At 41.8% G+C, this 20392-nt stretch overlaps 1 protein-coding gene across 4 annotated transcripts in view; it reads right to left on the bottom strand.

Moving 5' to 3' along the window:
* Positions 1–15160, bottom strand: part of SPECC1L (sperm antigen with calponin homology and coiled-coil domains 1 like) — a 129301-nt gene extending 114141 nt beyond the window's left edge. Inside the window, exons 1-2 of one of the 4 annotated variants that reach the window (XM_057492229.1) lie at positions 8891–8986; positions 6749–6905 (exon numbers count right to left, since the gene is read on the bottom strand). The gene's annotated coding sequence lies outside the window, so the exon portion shown is untranslated. Of the gene's footprint in view, positions 1–6748; positions 6906–8890; positions 8987–14599; positions 14985–15010 lie in introns of those variants that run through there. The other 3 variants (XM_057492234.1, XM_057492233.1, XM_057492230.1) reach the window with 3 other exon arrangements.
* Positions 15161–20392: the final 5232 nt, after the last annotated feature.

The raw sequence follows: 20392 nt of genomic DNA on the forward strand, positions 1-20392 counted from the left end.
TATACCACCCCCATTTCTCCCCACTGAAGCCCAAAGCCCACCCTGCCACCCATCAGGTGACACCTCACTGCCTGCCTCAGAACAGACGCCCAGGGACCAACGTATGGCCCTCCGGACCCTGCTCCCTCCCACCTTTCCCACCTCACTTCTCATATTACAGACCAACAGCCACACTCCTTCAAACACCCACACTTCTGCTCCTACAGTCCCTGTCCCTGAAAGCCCCATACCATCTTCTTGTCTGAGAAGTAACTGCTCATGTGTCTGTCACATCAAGAATCAGCCGAAATGCCATCTCCTAGCACTTTCACCACAGCACTCATCTCACTGTATTTCATCCAGGCCACATTTGGTACATATTTCTTAAGACTAAAAAAAATGTTAATCTCAAATTCAAATGTAATTGGGTGTTCCATATTTTCTCTGGCAACCGTAGGCCTGGCACACAGACCCTCAAAGAGGGAAGAGAAGATGCCAATAAAGAAGGAAGCAACAGAATACAAGACTAGTATATAAAGTGAACCATGACAAAAAAGATGGGCAGAAGTCTTGTGCCATAATCAGCGAGAACAGTACCCAGAATCCCCTCACTGACATTCAGCCCTCCATAGAACAGCCTGACCGGCAATTCTAAAACCACTCTCTGGGGATCCCCTCCAAACAGCGTAAATTTAGAACAGCAAGTCTGTTCCTCTTTCACAAAACCAGACACCCTGGTTGTTCACGCTGCCTTATTAACACAGCTCCCTCCAACTGGGCTGTTATTCCCCGCAACTCCAATGTCCATTAACTGAAAACGCCTTTGTCCTTCAAAGCCAATTTCAAAGGACAGGTATAGTACAAGTCCCCTCAAAGACCAAGTTAGAGCACCTCCCTTCCCCAATACCCACAATCACACCTGGTGTCCCCTTCCTCATGAAGCACCCCCCATACTTGGACTATAACTCTACTAGCACTTATCAACACACCCTCAAATGGTAGTTGTGTGCAGACGTCTTCCACAGGCCTCACTTGGGATGCAAATGCCATACATGAGGCAAGTCAGGGCAAGAGCCTTAAAGACATCCTACAAGAACTAAGCAGAAAACAGAAGCGAGCACTTGAAAAAGAGACAAAAATCAAAGCAATGATGTGAACTGCCCGAATCACTGTGGAAAAGCATATGTGTGTAAGAAGTAAATGCTAGTGAACTCTTTCTAGACAGGTCAGTTAACCACCTATTATACAATTCAGAGCCTGACTGCTATAAGACATCCGGTAACTGAGTGTAGAACTTCCACTCACTTATTAGTGGTAGGATGAGGATGTAAGAGGGGAAAAGAGGAAAACAGTGGACACCACTTCCTTCTGAGTTCAAAATGTCATGGTCCATACTTCCTTGTTAAAATGCTGAGCCCCATCATGTAACTTAATTATACTGATTTTGCTGTTGCCAATTTAGGATCATACTGTTTGTCTTTAGCACATGAGTAATATATTACAAGTTCAAACAGTAAAGCTCAATTATATGTCACATTTCAATATAACATAGCCAATCAGGTATTAAGAAAACAGAGCATGTAAAATATATTTCTTTCTAATGCTTCATTCTAATTTTAAAAAAGTAAAATTTCAGAACAATATTACCCAATGTTAGCAAACTTTGAACTCTAGTAAAAGGTTACTAACAGCAGATATTAAGAATAGACTCCCGTACAAACAGAAGTTTACTCCCAACTTAGTAGGCAAGAGTCATCAAATCATAAGCCTTCAGAACTATTTTCTAGGTTCAAAACACTAGCCCCAAAATTACCAAAACCCTACACATAAGTATGCCTCTGAAAATGTTGCCTACCTAATCTGATGCAATGAATAAATGATTAACTTGACTGTTATAGCTTTAAAAACAGCCATCCCCTCTAAGGACTTCGGAACACAAAATAAACAGATTTTTAAAAAGAGAGTGGCACTGTTCTAGGCCATCACACTGGGCATGCAGCCTGTGACACAAGGTGGCAGATCTCTGAATAGCAACCTGGTATACCTGCTGGTGTGTACTCATGAATTAACATCATCTACTAGAAAGAACTCAGATTATTCAGGTAGAACTTGGGTTCCAATGCTAGCTCCACCACTTACTACTTATGTGGCTATATTACTCATCATCAAACTTCAGCTCTCATCTTTGAATGCAGGCTAAGAACTCCCAGAGGACCGCTACAAGAACCACATCAAATAACCTATGAAAACCAACAAAGACAGAGGCAGCTCCTTTCCTCCTCACTACAACCAGAAAGGTAGACCTCCTTTTATCCTAAATTTCTTACTTCTATCTCCTCATGGTACTAGCAGAAATTGAACACACTCTCTTTCTTCCCATTATAATCCCCAGGGTTTCTACTCCTCGACTTAAGCAGAGAAGCTTCAGGGTTCTTCCAGGAAACTGGAATCTTCATTGTTCCATTCTAAGTGTGTGCCACCTTCTCCCAAATCTCACCACCCTGCTTTGATCCCTGCTGGGCCTCACTCTACGCAGCCTTCCTTTACCTTCCTTATTCTGTCAGTTACAAACTAAAACTTGTCTTTCCCTCAGACCAAAGACCATCCCTTTGTCTTCTTATTCACACCCTCCACTCCGCTTGAGTAAACTTCACTGGCCTGTCAATCTCTCTCTGAACCTGTCTGCACTCTTTCAATCCTTTCTATCCTTCCTGTTTTTGAATTGTTGCTTTTTAAGATGAGATAATGGTTTTGTGGGGTTTTTTTTAAGATTGTTTATTCATTAATTTAGAAAATAACAAAAAAGGCTCTGGGAAATTTTCAAATATTTGGAAACTAACACACTTTTACATAATCCATGAGTCAAAGAAGAAATCAAAAAGAAAATAAGAATGTATTTTGAATTGGATGCAGATGAAAACATGTGTAGGATGTTTCTAAAGCAGTATTTAAAGGAAAATTTGTAACATTAAACACCTATATTAAAAAAGACAAAGGTCTCAAATCAGTACCTAAGCTTCTACCTTAAGAAATAAGAAAAAGAGGAAGTGAAACTGAAAGTAAGCAGAAAAAAAACAAATAATAAAGATCTGAGCAAAAATCAGTCAAACAGAAAAGGGGAACATAGATAAATGAAACCAAAACGAAGTTATTTGAAAATATCAATAATATCGGTAAACCTGATGAAAATAAATATAAAAATTCTAAGCAAAAGTTCAACAAAATGAATCCAAGAATCATAAAAGGATAATACATCTTGACTAAGTAGGGTTTATCTCACAAAGTTAACATTCAAAAATCAAAAGTAACTACCATAAACAAATTGAAAAAGGAAAAACATGATAATCGCAATACAGAAAGAGCACTAAACAAAAATCTAACATTCCTAATTTAAAAAAATAAACAAAAAACTCTAAATTAGAAGATAATCTCAATATGATAAAAGGCATCTATGAACCATCTACAGCTACTATCATAATTAATGACATAAAATTGAATGTTTTTCCCCTCAGATCAGAAATAAGACAAGGAGATTTGTTTGCTCTCACCATTCCTATCCATTATTGGACCAGAAGTTCTAGAAAGTGCAATAAGGCACGAAAAAGAAATGAAAGGCATCCAGATTGGGAAGAATCAAAATTCTTTATTTGCAGTCAACATTGATAGAAAGAATGTCCAATGGAATCTGCAAAAATCTATTAGAATATGTGAATAAGCAAAGCAAGATCTCAAAATATAAGGTCAGTATACAAAAGTAATTCTATTTCTTTATATTAACAGTGAACTGGAAATTTAAAATTTAAAATACTATCTAAAATAACATCAAAATATATGAAATACCCAGGGAATGAATATGAGCAAAAATGGTGAAAGGTCTGTAAACTAAACGTTACAAAATTACTACTGAGAGAAATTAAAGATATAAATAAGATGAAAGCTATACCATGTTCATGCATGGTAGATGCAACACTGTCAGAAAATCAATCCTTCCAAATTTAGCTATAGATTCAAAACAATCGAAATCAAAATTTCAGAGGCTTTTTTGTATAAAGTGTCAAATGGACTCTAAAATTCACACAGAATTGCAAAGGGCCTAGAATTAGTAATTGTTGAAGCTGAGTGATGACTACATCACCACTGGGTTTCATTATATTATTCTACTTCATAAATGTTTGAAATTTTCCATAGTAAGAAGTGCTTTGTTTCAATAGAGACTGAGATGCTTTCAGGCACACACAGAAACAAAATATCCTTCCTTTAAAATTTTCATAGTATTACAAAAATGGTTTCCTTTTTCATACCACCTTAACTCTAACCCCCTGCCTAGTTTCCCAGGCCCTTTAGCCAGTCCTCTCTGCTTCCTGTTTCTCTTTGACAGGAGTCAGCAAACTATGATCCATCAGCCAAATCCAGCTCATCACTTGTTTTTGTACAGCCTAAAAACTAAGAATAGCTTTTGCATTTCAACATGGCTGGGAGGAAAAATTCAAAAAAATTATTTCATGACATCAAAAAAACAAAATTTCAAATTTCAACATCCACAAAGAAAGTTTTACTCAAACACAGATATACTCATTCAATTCACATATATCTGTGACTACTTTTGCACTACAATGACAGAGTTGATTGGCTCCAACAGAGACCATATGGCCTTCAAAATCTAAAATATTTATTATCTGGACCTTCACAGAAAAGGTTGTCAACCTCTACTCAGCGATATGCCTTCCCCCCTCACAGCTTACTAAAATGCTCACGTCAGGCATGCCTACTACTGCCTCTCCTTTATTCAAGCCCCACCTACTCCTAAAAACCCAATTCCATTTCTCCCCCTTTTCCCAATCCTAACCATTATCAGCAGCTTATGTGGAAGTAGCTAAGCAAAACATTACATGTTATTGCACAGACTCCGGTCTTAGGATCCTGATAGGGTGGCTGATGACACATTTCCAATTTTTCAAAGCAAACTGGCAGACTAGGAGCTAAGAAGTAGTGCACATCATGTAGGGTACTGAGAAAATTGTTCCCATAAGCTATGTGAGAAATGTGTCAGACCCCTGCCTGCAATGTCATCATTTAAATATGTGCCAGTACAGGTGAAATAAGAATGCCTCTCCAGAAACCAACACAAGACAACAGAATTCCAAAAAGAAATTAGGAAGAAAAAGCTGAAAAGGGGCAGATGGCAAAAATAAAAAAACCTGTCACTCCAACAATTTAGAGACTCTCACAAACTGTAGTGAATGAAAAACCGTGGAGACGCTAGTATGTAAAGGGGCAGTTACTCCTTTCCTAGAAGGCCAAAGCAGCTTGTGAAGAAGGACAGAGCAGGGCTTCGAATGGAACACCTCAGCCCATCAGGTGTCCTGACTTCCTTGAGCTGGCACACTAAGTAAAGTGACAAGCCTGCTGGCCTAAAACCCATGGACCACTACCATCCTTGCAGGCCATTTTTTAACAAATAATGAATAAGAAACCTGATATGTATCTCTGTGACTAAAGTCCCAGATAGGAAACCCTGACCTTTGGAAGACATGATGTTTCATGTCCAATTTTTTTCAGTTTTACTGAGGTATAATTGGCAAGTAGAATTGCAAGATTAAAGTGGACACTGTGATCGATATTTGCACACATGTATTATGAAAGGATTCCCATTTAGTTACTTAACACATCCAACACCTCACATGATTATCCTTCTTCTTTTCTGTCTCTTCCTTTTTTTGTTGGGGTGAGGTGAAGTCATCTCCAATTTAAAATGGCAACCCAGAGAAAGCAGAATTTTGGAAGGGTACAGGTGTTGTTGAAGACAAGTTGGTATTGTCCACAAGTTCCCAGTAGAGGAAAACTCTGAAGAATAGACTCTGGAAAACCTGCTTCTGTGAAGTAACATGGGAGTTTCTGGCTAAGCATAAGCTTACTGTGTCCCCACAGAAAGGCAAGGCTCCTCCAGGGTATTAATACAGTTCGGAGCCAAAATACATCGTTTTGCTTTACAGTGTCTGGATCCAGGAAGACAGGAGTCCTAGTTAGATTCTGTGCTCTTTCTAGATTCTGAGGACCTGTAGGGTACTATGTGCAGTTCCAGAACAAGACTATAAGGAAAGAATCTAATAACCAGCCTGGCTCCAGTCCAGAAACAACTCTGGAAAGACTTTCAATTTGGTAAGCTGTTGAAAAAAGAGCTTTTTTTTTTTTTTTTTTTTCCAGAATTAAAAAAGGCAGAATAGAACTAGTGAGTTGAAAGTTATCGAGACAGATTCTGGGGCATTTAATAATCAAAGGTGCCCCTACATCAATTGAGCTGCCTGAAAAGTAGTTGGGTCTTGTGCCTCACTCACCAAAAGCATTCTAGTGGGACTAAAAAGACTGCTGCAACCAACACCTGACATCAGGTGAACTGTCAGGTTCTTGCACTCACCTTAGCTAGATATCCAGACAGTCACAACAGTTCACCTCTAAAGGATTCAGACAACAGTGATATAACTTCAGTTATTTCAAAAAGCATGTACTCACACAGGAATTCTCCTAGCTTACTCTCATTTGCCTGTTTCTTGAGGCAGCCTTTCTCAGGCCAACTATCCCCCATCACCTGACATCTCCCAAGCTCACTTCTGACACAGCATGGCCCAGTGGTTCATCACTGAACAAATACCTAAACGCTAGACTGACAATGAATTTAAAAAAAAAAGTAGACAAAAATAAAGAAATCAATATAACTGCTATTCAAAATTTTATCATCTGTTTGAGAAGTAACAGGTCTTTTTTTCCTTACCTCACTACTCTGGAACTTCACTTTCAAAGATGTTCAGCAACAATTCTAATGATCCTTTCTCAGAAGTCACTCTGAAGTCCACACAGAACTTGCCACTGCTGCCCCCACCTCTCCCCATCTGCAGTACGCAGCTCCTCTGGCCAGGCAAACGTAGCTCCTATGTGCACAATCACATGCAACGAGCAATGAAACAGGTTAAGAACCTTGGGTGAGAAAGTAAATACTGAGTTAGCTTTTCAGAACACAATCTCACATATTAAATCCTCTCCTTAGCTTCCCACACAGCATGAACACTTCAATTTTTATATCAGTTAAAAAAAATCCCTATAGGAATAATATTGGAAAAAAGTTGTAAACTTCAAATCCGTATGTAACTGTCACTTTATTTATAATAATATAGAAGGAATGAGGATACATTCCTAATGTAAGATAAATGAACCGATGAAACAAAATCATCATTAAATATTATAAAGAAACTGTCCCATATTTAAAACTTGCCTCTGAGTGGCTTATGGGACAAGAGGCATGAACTTAGGCAGAGAAGAGAGGAGGAAAGGGCCAGGAAAGAAAGAGTACAGAGGCAGGAGGCAAAAAAGAGTAGAACAGGCAAGTGGACTTTGTTAGGACAGGGCAAGTATCAAGTTTAATCTCCCACCAAAGTCCCACAACAGCCCCACGGCCTTTGTTACTAGGTGGTGACTTAAAAGGGAAGCCCCTTTAATCCTTGGGCCATTTTTCATACAGGGAGCAAAAGGTCAGTGCAACTCTAACTACCAATTACCAGAGTACTTGCCAAAGCAACACAAAATAAATCCATCCCTCTTATCATATGAAAGCTCTTCAAATATTTCAGAGAAATATTACAAGAGAAACAATGCCCTACCTAAGTCTTCAGGCTAAATATCACTGCAGCTCCTCCACCGTACAACAAATGCATTCAAGCTGAAAGGCAGCATATGACAGTGAAAAGAACATATGATTTTTAGTCAGAAACCTGGGCTCATATCCAAGCTTGGCCACTGGGTGTATTCTTAACCTCATTTCCTCAAATAATTAAAGAAGGTAATAGTTGTGCTGACTACCTCAAGATGTGCTGGGAGAGGACCATATTTAATGAAAGGTATACATGAAATGTATGCCTTTCAACAACACTGCTACAGATGCTCAATAGATTCCATGGTACTATTAACATAAACTTCATAAACCTTATGAATTGAATTAGTTTTATAAATAAAGTTTTGGAACCCAACCCAAATAAGCTCATGTGCAATGGGGGAGAGAGAGTAAGAAGCAAATGCAGGACAGGAGGTGATTAAGAGTAAAGCTAGACAGTATCCTGGTTGACATTTATATCCCACACTTGACCTTCAGAAACAACTTTAACATAACCTTACAGGCTGCATTTTTTTTTTAAACTTTAACACAAGGAATGTTAGTAACTAAAATTAGTATCTGAATTTAGTAACTTTTTTTGTAAAATAACATTTTATTCATTACAGTGAAATTCTGATTATTAATACACAATTTGCATTCCCTCGTGGAGCCACCTGGATCTGGCTGAGCAAGCCTTTGACCTGGACAGGTAACAAGATTGAGTAAATGTGTCTAAAATTTACTTTTAGACAGTAAATGTGTGTCTAACACAAGTGTGTTTCTAACTTTATTTCAAAATCAAGTATATTTTTAAAAATCAGAAGAGAAATGTTATTTTTAACTGCATTACTTCTAGGGCCAACAGAGAGGGATTAGTGCAGGCCCAATTAGGCTACACATCAACATAAATCTGACATCATCATCTTTCCCTCCAGGCCTAACCACTCTAAAAAGGAGCCAGATTATTTTCCCTAAGCATGAGCATGAATAATTTAAAGTACACTTTACTGTAGAGACAATCTCAATAATTCATAGGGCAATAAAATACACAGAAGTTCAGAAAGAAAACAAGACTCCTGAACGGGCCTGCAAGTTTTGCCATGCCCCTCAAAAGTACTCTGGGCAGCACCCATCATGATGCAACTCCCAACACATACAACAACTCAGCCAATGTTTGGTGAAGGGTGTATCTTACTTATAACTAGAGTAACAGACTTGAATACCATTTATAAATGTGCAATCTTTGCTATCACAGGTTTATAAACTTACATTTCAGACTCATCAACTTCTCTCTCAGAAAAACTCCATATCCACATTAACCAGTTGGGTTTTTTCTTATTTTTTATTTTATGAAAATGTTTCCACTTTGACCTGCAAGGTGATTAAAACAAATACTGACTTAACAGTATCATATAACAACATCAAAATCTAGCCTTAGTACTTCATATACACTTCTCCGAAAGCTGCCTCAGACTCAAAAAAACTGCACGGGTAAAGCCCTAGGCTTTATTACTTGTTTTTTCCTGACTTCCTACCCCCTCCCCCATTAGAAAGTAAAAGGCTTGGGGGACTTGTTTCTTTTGTTCAGTGCTGTTGCCCCAGAGCCTAGAACAGTGCCTGGCACGTAAAAGCCACTTAATAATTATCTGCTGAAATGAATGAATAAATATTTATACTATGGAATATTACTATGAAGCTATTAATCACAATGAGTCAGAGTGATAGCAGCTGATTTAACGGAATTTCCAAAAGTATTAAGTGGAGAAAACAAGAAGCAGAAGTGTTAAAAATAATCTCATTTTAAAAACAGTATACCCTGAAAGCCCATACACTGAGGAAATGGAGAACTTGGAACCTTCATATGCTGCTGGTGGGAATGTAAAATGGTCCCACTCTGGAAATACTTTGGTGGCTCATCAAAAAGTTTAATATAGTTAACCTTTTGTATTATATGACCCAGTGACTCCACTCCTAGCTATATACCTAAGAGAACTGAAAACATTTGTTCACACAAAAATTTGCAAATGAAAGTTCATAGCAGCTTCATTCGTAAGAGCCAAAAGTGGAAACAACCTAAATGTCCACCAACTGATGGATAAACAAAGTATGGACTATTATTTTACCACAGAAAGAATGAAGTACAAAGAAATACTACAACATGGATAATCCTTGAAAACGTTATGCTAAATAAAAGGCAGACAAAAAGCCACATATTCCATTTATATGAAATGTCCACAATAGGCAAATCCAGAGAGACAGAAAGTAGATTTAGTGATTGCCAGGGGCCGGGGGGAGTGAGAATGGGAAGTGACTGTTAATGTGTACAAGTTTTCTCTTTGAGGTGATGAATATGTTCCGGAATCAGAGAGTGGTGATGAATGCACAACCTTGTGAATATACTAAAAAACACTGAAGTATACACTTCAAAAAGGGTGAACTTTATCACATATGAATTATATCTCAATAAAGCCGTTATTTTAAAAAACCATGTTTGCAAATGAATACATGAATATATCACTCCTATACTCAAATACCCATACTCATGTATTCACATATTCAAATGAACACATAATATATTCTTGTATTCAAATGAATACATGAATGATGAAGAATCATTTGAAAAGGTGGCAATCCCAGTGATGGAGTATGAGGGGAAAAGAGACAAGTGTTGAGGCAAGGAGGACATAAACAACAACAACAAAACAAAAAAGCTAAAAAGAAATCCAAGACTGGAGGCCTTGAATGGGGGGACTGGGTAAGGCTGAATAAGAATGCAATAAGGTGAGCATTAAGAATAACAATGAGGGTTGAAACAATGAGCGTTGAACAACTAGGGTTGAAAAATCCAACAGGTAATTTGTAACCGGAGAGAGAAAGCAAACCTAACTAACTGTGATGATTCAGTGGAGTTTGCAGACCATGCCGACCACCAGGAAGGGAGAACAGGAACATGGGACAGAAGATTTAAGAATGGTCCAAACCCATCACTATTTAAAAAATAAAGTATGCAAGAAGAAAGCTCAATAGCTCCTGGGGTAGAACAAAACCATGACAAGGAGATGCTTCCAGGAAAGAAGGAGTGAGACTCAGGACAATGGTGTCTCCTAAGTGGGAGAAATGGGGTACCTCTTTAGAGAAGATGCCCAGCTGTGACTGTTCTGGAGAAGAGCAGCCCCAACAAACTGTCTCAGAAATTCCCAAAATAAGAGGTGAGGGCCATTTTTAAATGGCTCAGTTGGGATTTTTTCCCAAGAACATGAAAAGAGAGAGAAGAAGAAAGGGGCAATTTTAATTTTTTACAGGTTTTTCTTGACAATCATAACACTGCTGTCAATGTTTTTGCATGCCTTTCCTAAGCCTAACTAGAGTGGGTTTTTTTGCTTTTGTGTAAGTTCAGTTCTTTTGAAAAATAAGTGTAATAATGGGGCTTTATTTTAAAAAACAAAGTATTTTTCCCCTTTAACACATTTGTTTTCCCTAGGATATACACACAATAGACAAATTTGAAATTTAGTATCTTAATTTCTTAAACCTTTACCTTCTAAACACACCAAGTTTAAAAAAAAAAACCCACGAAAGTGGAAGGGTATACAAGGAGAAAAGGGGAAGCAATATGCACCAAATGCATATTCTTTCCAGCTGGGAACAAAGACAATGCCCAACTGGTTTCTGGATGGCAAAACTGACATTAAAGACAGAGAGTTTCCTCCTTCAAGAAACAGGGTTTGAACTAGACATTCAGACACAATTAAAAGGACTTTGCAAGTTGGGGTGAAAGACTGGGAAGTGTCTCCCAGCTGTCGAGCTCAAGTGCATCTGGAATTAAAAGCTCCTTAAAGGCAGGGCCTATGTGATCCATGGCACTGACATGCCTAGCACACAATGCACCCAGAAGATGCAACTTTCCATCAAGTCACACACTGCTATGCACTGCGGTGTCACCAGCTAGTGGAGGGAGCAGAAAAAATAGAGTGTCAAATCTTAACTAGACAGGGTGTTAGGCAAGTCTGCAGAAGAACAGGGTTAAGGAATGCCCTCCAGGCAAGGTAGTACCTGAGCTGAGTTTTGAAGGTGATAATCAGATGAAGTGAGAGAACATTCCAGCAGAGGGAGACAAGGAGACTAAATAGAGTTCAAGGGACCAGAAGCTGTTGAGCAAAGCTCAATAAAGCACCTAAAAAGAGGTGGGAAAAGGATGAGTGGAGGCCGGAGCCCAGTAAAGCAGTGTCCTGGATACCAAGCTAAGGACTGGCAGACGTGATTATGAAGATATTGGGAGCTGCTGAAAGATTTTAAATTTGGAGATGGGGGAAGGGAGTGACTAAACAAAATATTCTGGAAAGACAGAGGCAGGAGCAAACCTCTGTAAAAAAAAGAACTACCATGAAGATGTGGGAAAAGGTCGGAAAAACATTGTTAACAAATCTTCACTCTCTTCTCTTGTGAACAAATTTCCTTCCTGGGGTTATCCTTTGAAAATGGAAAACTCGAAGATAGCTGTCCTCTGAATGTAGAAATGAGTAGAAATTAGAAACTGCATTATTAATTTTAACTCAACACTTTTAAAATGTATGTTTGATATATTGTAGTTTTGTGAGTACCAAAAAAAGAAGGTTTACAGAATTTCCAAATCTTCTCTAACAGCAGACCAGAATGAATTTTAAAGATCTCACAGACAACAAAGATCATGTTATATTCACTTTGGAACAGACCTGAGCCACTTCTCCCCTTCAGCAGATCTGAAATACAATCTGTAAACCTAATTTCTTGATGGTCATGTTGTTTCATAGCAAAAGACTGAGACCACAATACTGAAAGATTTCTGAGTTGACAAAGACCCCCCTGGGGTTTCTTTACCTCAGCAGCTTGCCTATTAAGTACTAACAATTCCAACCATGAGAAGGAATTTCCCTGCCAAGGCTTATTTTGTTGGCGCAAGCAGATACAAAAAAATATCCTGACATTCTATATCCAATACCAAAGGATGATCAGAATAGGAACATCTTTAACATGAAGCAATTTAACAGAACTTTCTCAGTTGCCTGTGGATTCTGACAAATGACCACAAAGTAAACTTGTATTTACTCTTAAAAATAGTCTGTATTTTAATCTTAGCAGCAGAAGTCCCAAGAAGTTTTTCCTAAACTCTCTAACAACAGCAGCAAAACAACAGATTCTGGACTGTATTTATTCCTGAAAATATCTATTGTGATAACATAACCAACCTTGTACATGCCATTTATGATCACCATATAGTATCATTTACTATCACCATCATTTCATGAAAGATGCTTAATTTTAACACCAAGGAAATGGCACATTATTTTAGAAAGGGCAGTCCTTTAACTCAATTTACGTTTTATGAAAAACTCCCCATATAGTGCTTGTTTTTCTCGATATGCTAAGGCACGTTTAAGACTCCATTTCAAAGGCCTGACCAAGAGTCTCCAAGATTTGTTCTCACCAGCTTTATGATGCCCCTTCACCCCATCTTTGAGGAGGGATCACAAACAATGGCATGGAACTGGTGAGAAGACCCAGTTCTACCCCCGGCTGAAGAGGACTCTGTAGGCAAGGATCCATTAGATGTTAAAATCGGCAACTCTGGCTCCCTTCCACCTTCTCCCCACCCCTGCACTTTACAGATGGGGCAAAGAAGGTCCAGAAACCACACCGACTTGCCCAAAGCCATAAAGCCAAAAGAATTTCTTGGCCTACTATTCGCCATTCCTATACTGAGCTGGATACTTTGCGAAATACTATGGAAAAGTTAGAAGCGTGATTTAAATATGTATATGTTTATATGGCAAATCTTCTGTATTATAAAAACTCATCCCTGATAGTAATTTTGAACCAAAGTAATGCTATCATCTGAGTCATCTGAAATATAAGCAGGACTGTGTTGTCAGTTATAAAGAGAACTTCTGCTTCAGAGAAATCCCATCCCAACACAACATACTGCAGATATTCCCTACAAGTTCAAGTTTACAGCAGAAATTGCGATACAAACCTCACCTTAACCACAACTGCTATAATTACTTTCCACTCACCATGATCCTGTACTTGACACTCAGGTATCTGGACTGTTACCAAGGTGCACTTGTGATAAAGATTTTCTATGACACACTATCCACTTTCTTACTAAAAATGGACATTAAGAAAATACCTATACACCTAGAGTATACAAGGGCAATTAAGAAGCATTCTCCAGCTATTTAAAGTTGAGTCTTTCGAGACGGCTTGGTGTACACTAAATCAAAGGAGTGGGAGTGTGGGGGGAGACAAAAGCGACATTTTTAAAAAGAAAAAAGTAGTGGATCAGCTGGCTGTTTCTTTACAGAAAAACTTACCAGATCAACACCCTACTTTTCCTTACACCATTCCCCTTCTGTACTGGTTTGGCTATTTTATAACCTATATGTATTATGCTCATGTCTGCTGACATCTACTAAATCCACAATTCTGATTTCATCTCAAGATGCATCCTCTTGGGGGACAGACAGCAAACACTGCTGCACTCTGCAACATTTATTAGTTTCTCGAATCCGTTGCAAACTCGGGAAACATTACCATGGCATGAGTAGCTCTTCTTACAACACACTTTTTCCCTGCAATCAATTCAGAGCAGCAAATTTTTGGAAATTTTTCCTGGGCCCTCCCATACCTGCCGGCAAATTATCAAGGGCATCAACAAATCAGATTCTCTGCATTCAAGTTATCACAGGAATTCTTATTTGGTCTTGTAAATAGGCTGAAACTACGCGGAAAATGGTTTCGTTATCTCCAAGGGGGCTACCCAAGAATGAACTATGTCTTAAACGTTAACCACTTAAACCACACAATTACCAGATTGCGGGAAATGCAAATTTTCCTCAATAAAACATCGAATTATTCTTACCCAACTTGATACAATTAACCAGGTCTCAAGAAAAAAGGACATTCCTCCAGCCTTCGGGCTGACCTCTCAGCGGGGCTGACCTCGAAGCGGGGAGGGCTGATCCCCGCGCCGCGTTCTCGGGGCTCCGGAGCAGAGCTGGTACCCGCGGCGGGCAGGGGACAGGACTATGGGCGGCGGCCCCAGCCCCTCCTGGGGCGAGGGGAGAGCAAAGCGGAAGGGTCGCACTCGGCCCCTCAGCTCAGAGGCATCCGGCGGACGGGGATCCCGGAACACCAGTCAGGGGCGCCCCGGAGATCCGCGCCGAAGGTTGCAGGTCCGGCTGGGAGGAGGCCGGCGCAGGCGCGGGGCGGGCTGGGGGCCCGGGCGGGGGACGGCGCAGGCGCGGGCCCGTCGGGGTCTGCGGGGCCGACTGGGCCTGGCCGCGCGGGCGGCGCTGAGGAGGTGGACCGGCCCGCCGGCGCACACTGAGGGGACCGGGCGCTGGCTCTTACCGCGCGGCGCCGCCTCGCTCGCTCGCTTGCTGGCTCCGGGTTGGGGCCGGGCGCGAGTTCGCCCGGTGGCGCGGCCCGAATCCGTTGAGTCGGGCCTCAGGGCAGCAGCCAACCCCGCGGCGCCGTTCGCCCGTCCCGCCCTGCCTCCCTCGCGGCCCCCGCCTTCAGCCCGCCCCTATCCCCGCCCCCGCCCCGCCCCACACGGCTGCCGCCGACTACGCAGGCGCCACGAGACCCCGCCCACGTCCCCGCCGTCGCGCAGGCGCCTGCACCCCCGCCCACTCCACTCGCGTCTCTCACAACTCCGAGTCGCGCAGGCGCCCTGTCACCCGGCCGGCCACAAAAGGGTCAGGGGCAGCCACTGCGCACGCGTCACGCCTCGCCGGGGCGTTTCGGAGGGTGGATGCTGTTGGAGATGGCGCTGGGCGCGGCCGGCTGGCCAGTGTAGAGGTCGCTCTACGCGGGAGCCTGTCTCATCTCAAGAGATCTACCATTCGTACAACACGTATTTACAGTGTGCCAAGGACGGTGCTAGGCACAAATTAGGCGGTGATGAGAAAAACACACAAGTCACGTCGTGCTGGCGGTCCCCGTGCAGCAGAGAACACAGTAACAGGCAAGTCACCGAAAATAATGAGGCTAAATATCCTTTATAAAGTTAAAGATCTGTTAGGTCGCAATGATCATACACATTTTTTCTTTGATAGTTTCCTAGGCAGAAGACAAATTGGCCTGGATATATTTTTAATACATTGCTGGACTATTTGCAAATGTTTTATTTAGAATTTTTGCATATATGTCCATAAGAGATATTGGCCTACTCTTAGGCTTTCTTGTATTGTCAATGTCTGGTTTGGGATTAAGTTTATAATTCACAATCGTTGAGGAGACTTCCCGTTTTCTTCTTTATCTGGAAAATTACATGTGTAAAATCAGGATTTCCTGTTCTTTTTTAATATTTGCTGAGTTTGCCTGTAAAATCATCTGGGTCTGTTGTTTTTCTTCAGTTTTGTTTGTTGTGAGATTTTGGGGTATGGGATGCAGATGTTAAAATAAGCATTGCATTTTTGTAATAGCTCTAGGTCTAGACAGAATTTCTGTTTCTTCCTGTGTCATTTTTACTAAGTTATATTTTTGCAAGAAAGTGTTTGCTTTGTTGATGTTTTCAAAATCATTGGCAAAAACTTATTCATGGAATTAATTCCTTTAGTTTTTTGTCTTAATTTTATTCCTTTTTTATCTGGTTTGGAATAGATTTCTACTACATTTATATATTTCAAAATTCAAAAAACATCCATACATCTAGTTCCTCCTCCCACATAGCAACTACCTATATTGAGTTTCTTGATACCTTCTAGAGATATTTTATGGATATAAACAAATATTCAAAATGAACAAATTTCTTTAACATGAATAATAGTTTACTGTAATATTAATCTGCACCTTTCTTTTTAAAACCAGAATATCCATGATGGTTTAATACTCTGGAGATAATCATTCAACCCTAGTGTAGAACTGAGGTGATGATACTCAGAACCAGACAACCCAGTGTGAATCTTAGCTCCATTGCTTCTTAGCTGTTTTTGCGTTTCAGTTTTTTCATCTACAAAATGGGTGCTGTTATGGGTCATTGTGGGGATTAAGTTGGATCATGCATGAAGAGGGTTTAACACAATGGCCGGCACCCAGCAAATAGCTGATAAATGTGAGTGGCATTAATGTTGCATCTGTTTAAGCATTTACAGTTCAAGAAGGACTCAACATCGCTTAGATTCTCATATCACCCCTGTAAGAACTGCATGGAGGACAAAATTGAGGCTCAAAGAGGTTATTTCCCTTGGCCAAAGCCACCGAGCTAGCAAATGGCAGAAACAGCACAGTACTGTCTGCTCCCAAGCACCTGCCATCACCCCATTGCTACTGACAAGCCATGCATGCTACTGAAAGATCCTTTTTGATATTACAGGGTCCAAAATAAATGTACAATTCAATGAAATATCAAAAAGTGAAAGTCAGGAAAAAAGCAGTTTCCCTATTTCCCACCCACAACACTACATCCTCCTCAAATGTAACTACCATCTGACATCTGGATTAATAAGAACTGATTTTGAGCTTTATGTAAACGGAATATTGTTTTGGTTTCCTAGGCCTGCTGCACACATCAGCACAACCTTGGTGGCTTAAAACAATAGAAACATACTGTCTCATAGTTCTTGACGCTAGAAGTTGTACATCCAGGTGTCAGCAGCTCTGAGCTTCCTCCGAAGGTTCTGGAGGAGAATCCATTCCTTGTCATCTCTTCTCCCTTCCGCTGGCTGCCTGCATTCCTTTGTGTTCCTTAGCTTGTGGCTGCATCACTCCAATTTCTGCCTGTCTATGGCCGCCTCTTCAGGGTGTGTGGATGTGTGAAGTCTCTCTCTGATTCTTATAAGGGCACTTCTGATGCCATTTAGAGCCAATCTGGATAATCCAGGATAATTCCCCATCACAAGATCCTTAATTTAGCACATCTACAAAGACTCTTCTTCCAAATAAGGGAACATTTACAGGTTCCAGGGCTTAGGGCTGATATCTTTTGGAGCCATTATCAGCCTACTACAAGTATGCATTCCTTTGTTTCTGCCTCCTTTCACTCAACAGTGGGTCTGTGAGAGTCATCCATCTTGTTACATGCGTCTGTGGCACGCAGAATGAGTATCATTTGGGTGTAGTGTTCCATTGTATGAATTTACCATACCATGATTTATCCATTCTCCCACTGATGGGCATTTGGGTTGTCTCCAGTTATGAGCTATTAGTGGAAGGAAAATTGGGTTAAGCAAAAAGATCCATGGTGTCTCCAGTGGAAGTCTGTGCATCCTTGCAGCACACCCTTCCAGGTCATCTCATTCTGATTCTGTGGGGGCTCCAGGCCTTTTATTGTCTGAGCTCTGTTACAACTCTGTAAACTGTAGAAAACTGATGGCAGTGCAAATGATTCTTGTCTAGGCACAATCCCCTCTGCCACACACACATGGTAGAAAAGCCATTTGCAAGTTTATTTCAATATTTCTGATCTATAAATGTGCCTAACCTTTGAATTCTCCTTTGAACTAATGGGTAACATCTTAGTGGTCCCCTCATTTAATTTATGAGTTAAGTAAACTCTTTGATACATGTTTATTTTATATTTGCATGAGTCATGATTTTACTTTTTAAAAATTATCTTTTGACATTAGAAACACAGTTCCTAGGAGTACTCTTGTACACAGCAACATACTTGTAATGAGTGAACACTACTGTCAGAAAGAAAACCTCAGGTCCGAAATAGAGTACTTACATGAGGCCAAGTCGCCAATATTTAACCTAATACCTTAATACCTAACCTAATTCAGTTTCAACTTCCCCCAGAAATGTCATCTTCACCAGTCAGTCAGGAATTTTCTAGTGAGCACCACTGGGTTCATCTGTCACATCGGCCCTCTCCATTCCCCCACCCCAAAGAAGATCAAGCATCTGCACAGGGCCCCATTCTCTTCACCCTAAGGTAAAGCGACCAGGCCTAAAACAATTCTTTCTTTTCTTTGCTGATAACTTTGCCCGACCTTCCTGTCTGTAAAAACCTTCCATTTTGTACGATTCCCTGGAGCATCTCCATATTTGCTAGAAGGGATGCTGCCTGACTCATCAATCAACAAAGCCAAGTAGATCTTCAGATTTACTTGGTTGAGTTTTGTTTTTTTAACAGTACTGAACTAGATTTTCTGCCATTGAACTTCTACAGCAAAAAAGCCGTGGTCCACCAAGAAGGAGGATGCTGACATTCCCGGAGCAGCAGTCAGGCCTGTGACCCACCCTGGGGACCAGACAGAGTCGGTTTTGTCAGGTCTCTAAGAGCCTTCTCTGGCTGAGGCAGCAGTGTGAGCTGGTCCTGATTCAGGGGAGATGTTGCTAAGGTGTCCTGGAGGGATCAGCAGGACTGTCAGAGGACGTGGCATTTGAGCAAGGTTTCCACAGGAGAAGGCATAGCAGAGACAGTAGACAGCAGGAGAGAAAGCAAGGAAGTAAAGGGGATCAGGTCAGCCTCAGAAACCAAAGATGGAAGGTACAGGGCAGAGCGGGGAATGTGGCTGGGTGCGTGGAGTTGGGGCAGAGCAGAGAGGGCCTCCCCACCAGGTCTTGAAATGTAACCTCTATAGAGTGGACAGTGGTCCGTCATTGCATCTTTGGGACAGGGCAGTGACGTGCTGCGAGATTATCACAAGACTGGAATGCACAGGATGGGGAGGGTGACCCTTGCAGTCAGGAGACGTGTTCACAGCTCTGGAGGCAGGGGAGGTGGGAGGTCTGGGATGGTGATGGAGGGTGGGGCACACAGAGCCATCTGGGCTTCACATCAGTCCATGGCTGGGCCTCAGTGCTGGGTGGTCCCATCAGCCTTACCTGTCCTTGCTCATCCTCGTTGGCACCCCAGAACTGGAGATGCAGAAAGAACAGGCAATTGGGGCAACTACTGGCCTGGAGCAAGAGGGCATCTGGGGAAGCAGGTGGCCCACTACCTGTCCAGAAGGGCATTATTAGTGTGTGAGGGCCAGCCTCTACCACGGCCACCAAGGGGCAGGGCTTAGGACACTACGATGACCTCCGTTCATGGGCTGAGAGTGCCCCTCTGGTCAGGTCCTGCTGGCCCTGTTAGGCTGGGGTCTTGTCTCCACTGAAATGATCAGAGGTCTGCAGACCAGACCGCCTCTGAGTCCAGCACCTTTGGCTTCCCACGGACCCACTCAGCTCACCCTGATGCCCACCACAATTACCACCCCACTTGGGCCCAGCTGCTTCATCTGCCCCACAGCTGGAGAGGCCAGAATGGCTGCAGGCCAAGTTTTAATCAGAAAACAACTGTTCCCGACAGTTAGCAGGCCGTCAACTCTTGAGTGCCGGGACATGTGGTGAGGATTCCCGACATGCCTCCGCTGGAGCCAGGAGAGCTCTGGGCCCCGGGCACAGTGCATCTGTCAGATGAGTGAGGACGTGTCTGCAAGCAGAGATGGGCTGTTTGCCTTCCACAGCCATATGGCTCATTCCGGGAGGGACCCAGGTACCCAGTGGCCATGACCCGAAGCCCCAGAAGCTTCTGGAGATGGCCAGCTAGCAACCCAGAAGAGACGACGGGGACCGATTCTGCCCAAGGCATCCACCCTCCCTCATGGCCTACAGAGATCAGACATCAGCAGGCCCTCTTACATCACAGTCAGGAAAACCAAGGCCAGTGAAAAGGGAATGGTGAGTGGGCCTTGGCATGCACCAGTTCTGTGGGTCCCCAGACTTGAGTTCCAACTATGGCTCAGCCAGCCTCTAGCTGTGTAACATCAAGCACATTCCTCAACCTCTCTGTGCTTCCAG

The sequence above is a fragment of the Manis pentadactyla genome, chromosome 14 (assembly GCF_030020395.1).
Source record: "Manis pentadactyla isolate mManPen7 chromosome 14, mManPen7.hap1, whole genome shotgun sequence".
Taxonomy (NCBI): domain Eukaryota; kingdom Metazoa; phylum Chordata; class Mammalia; order Pholidota; family Manidae; genus Manis; species Manis pentadactyla.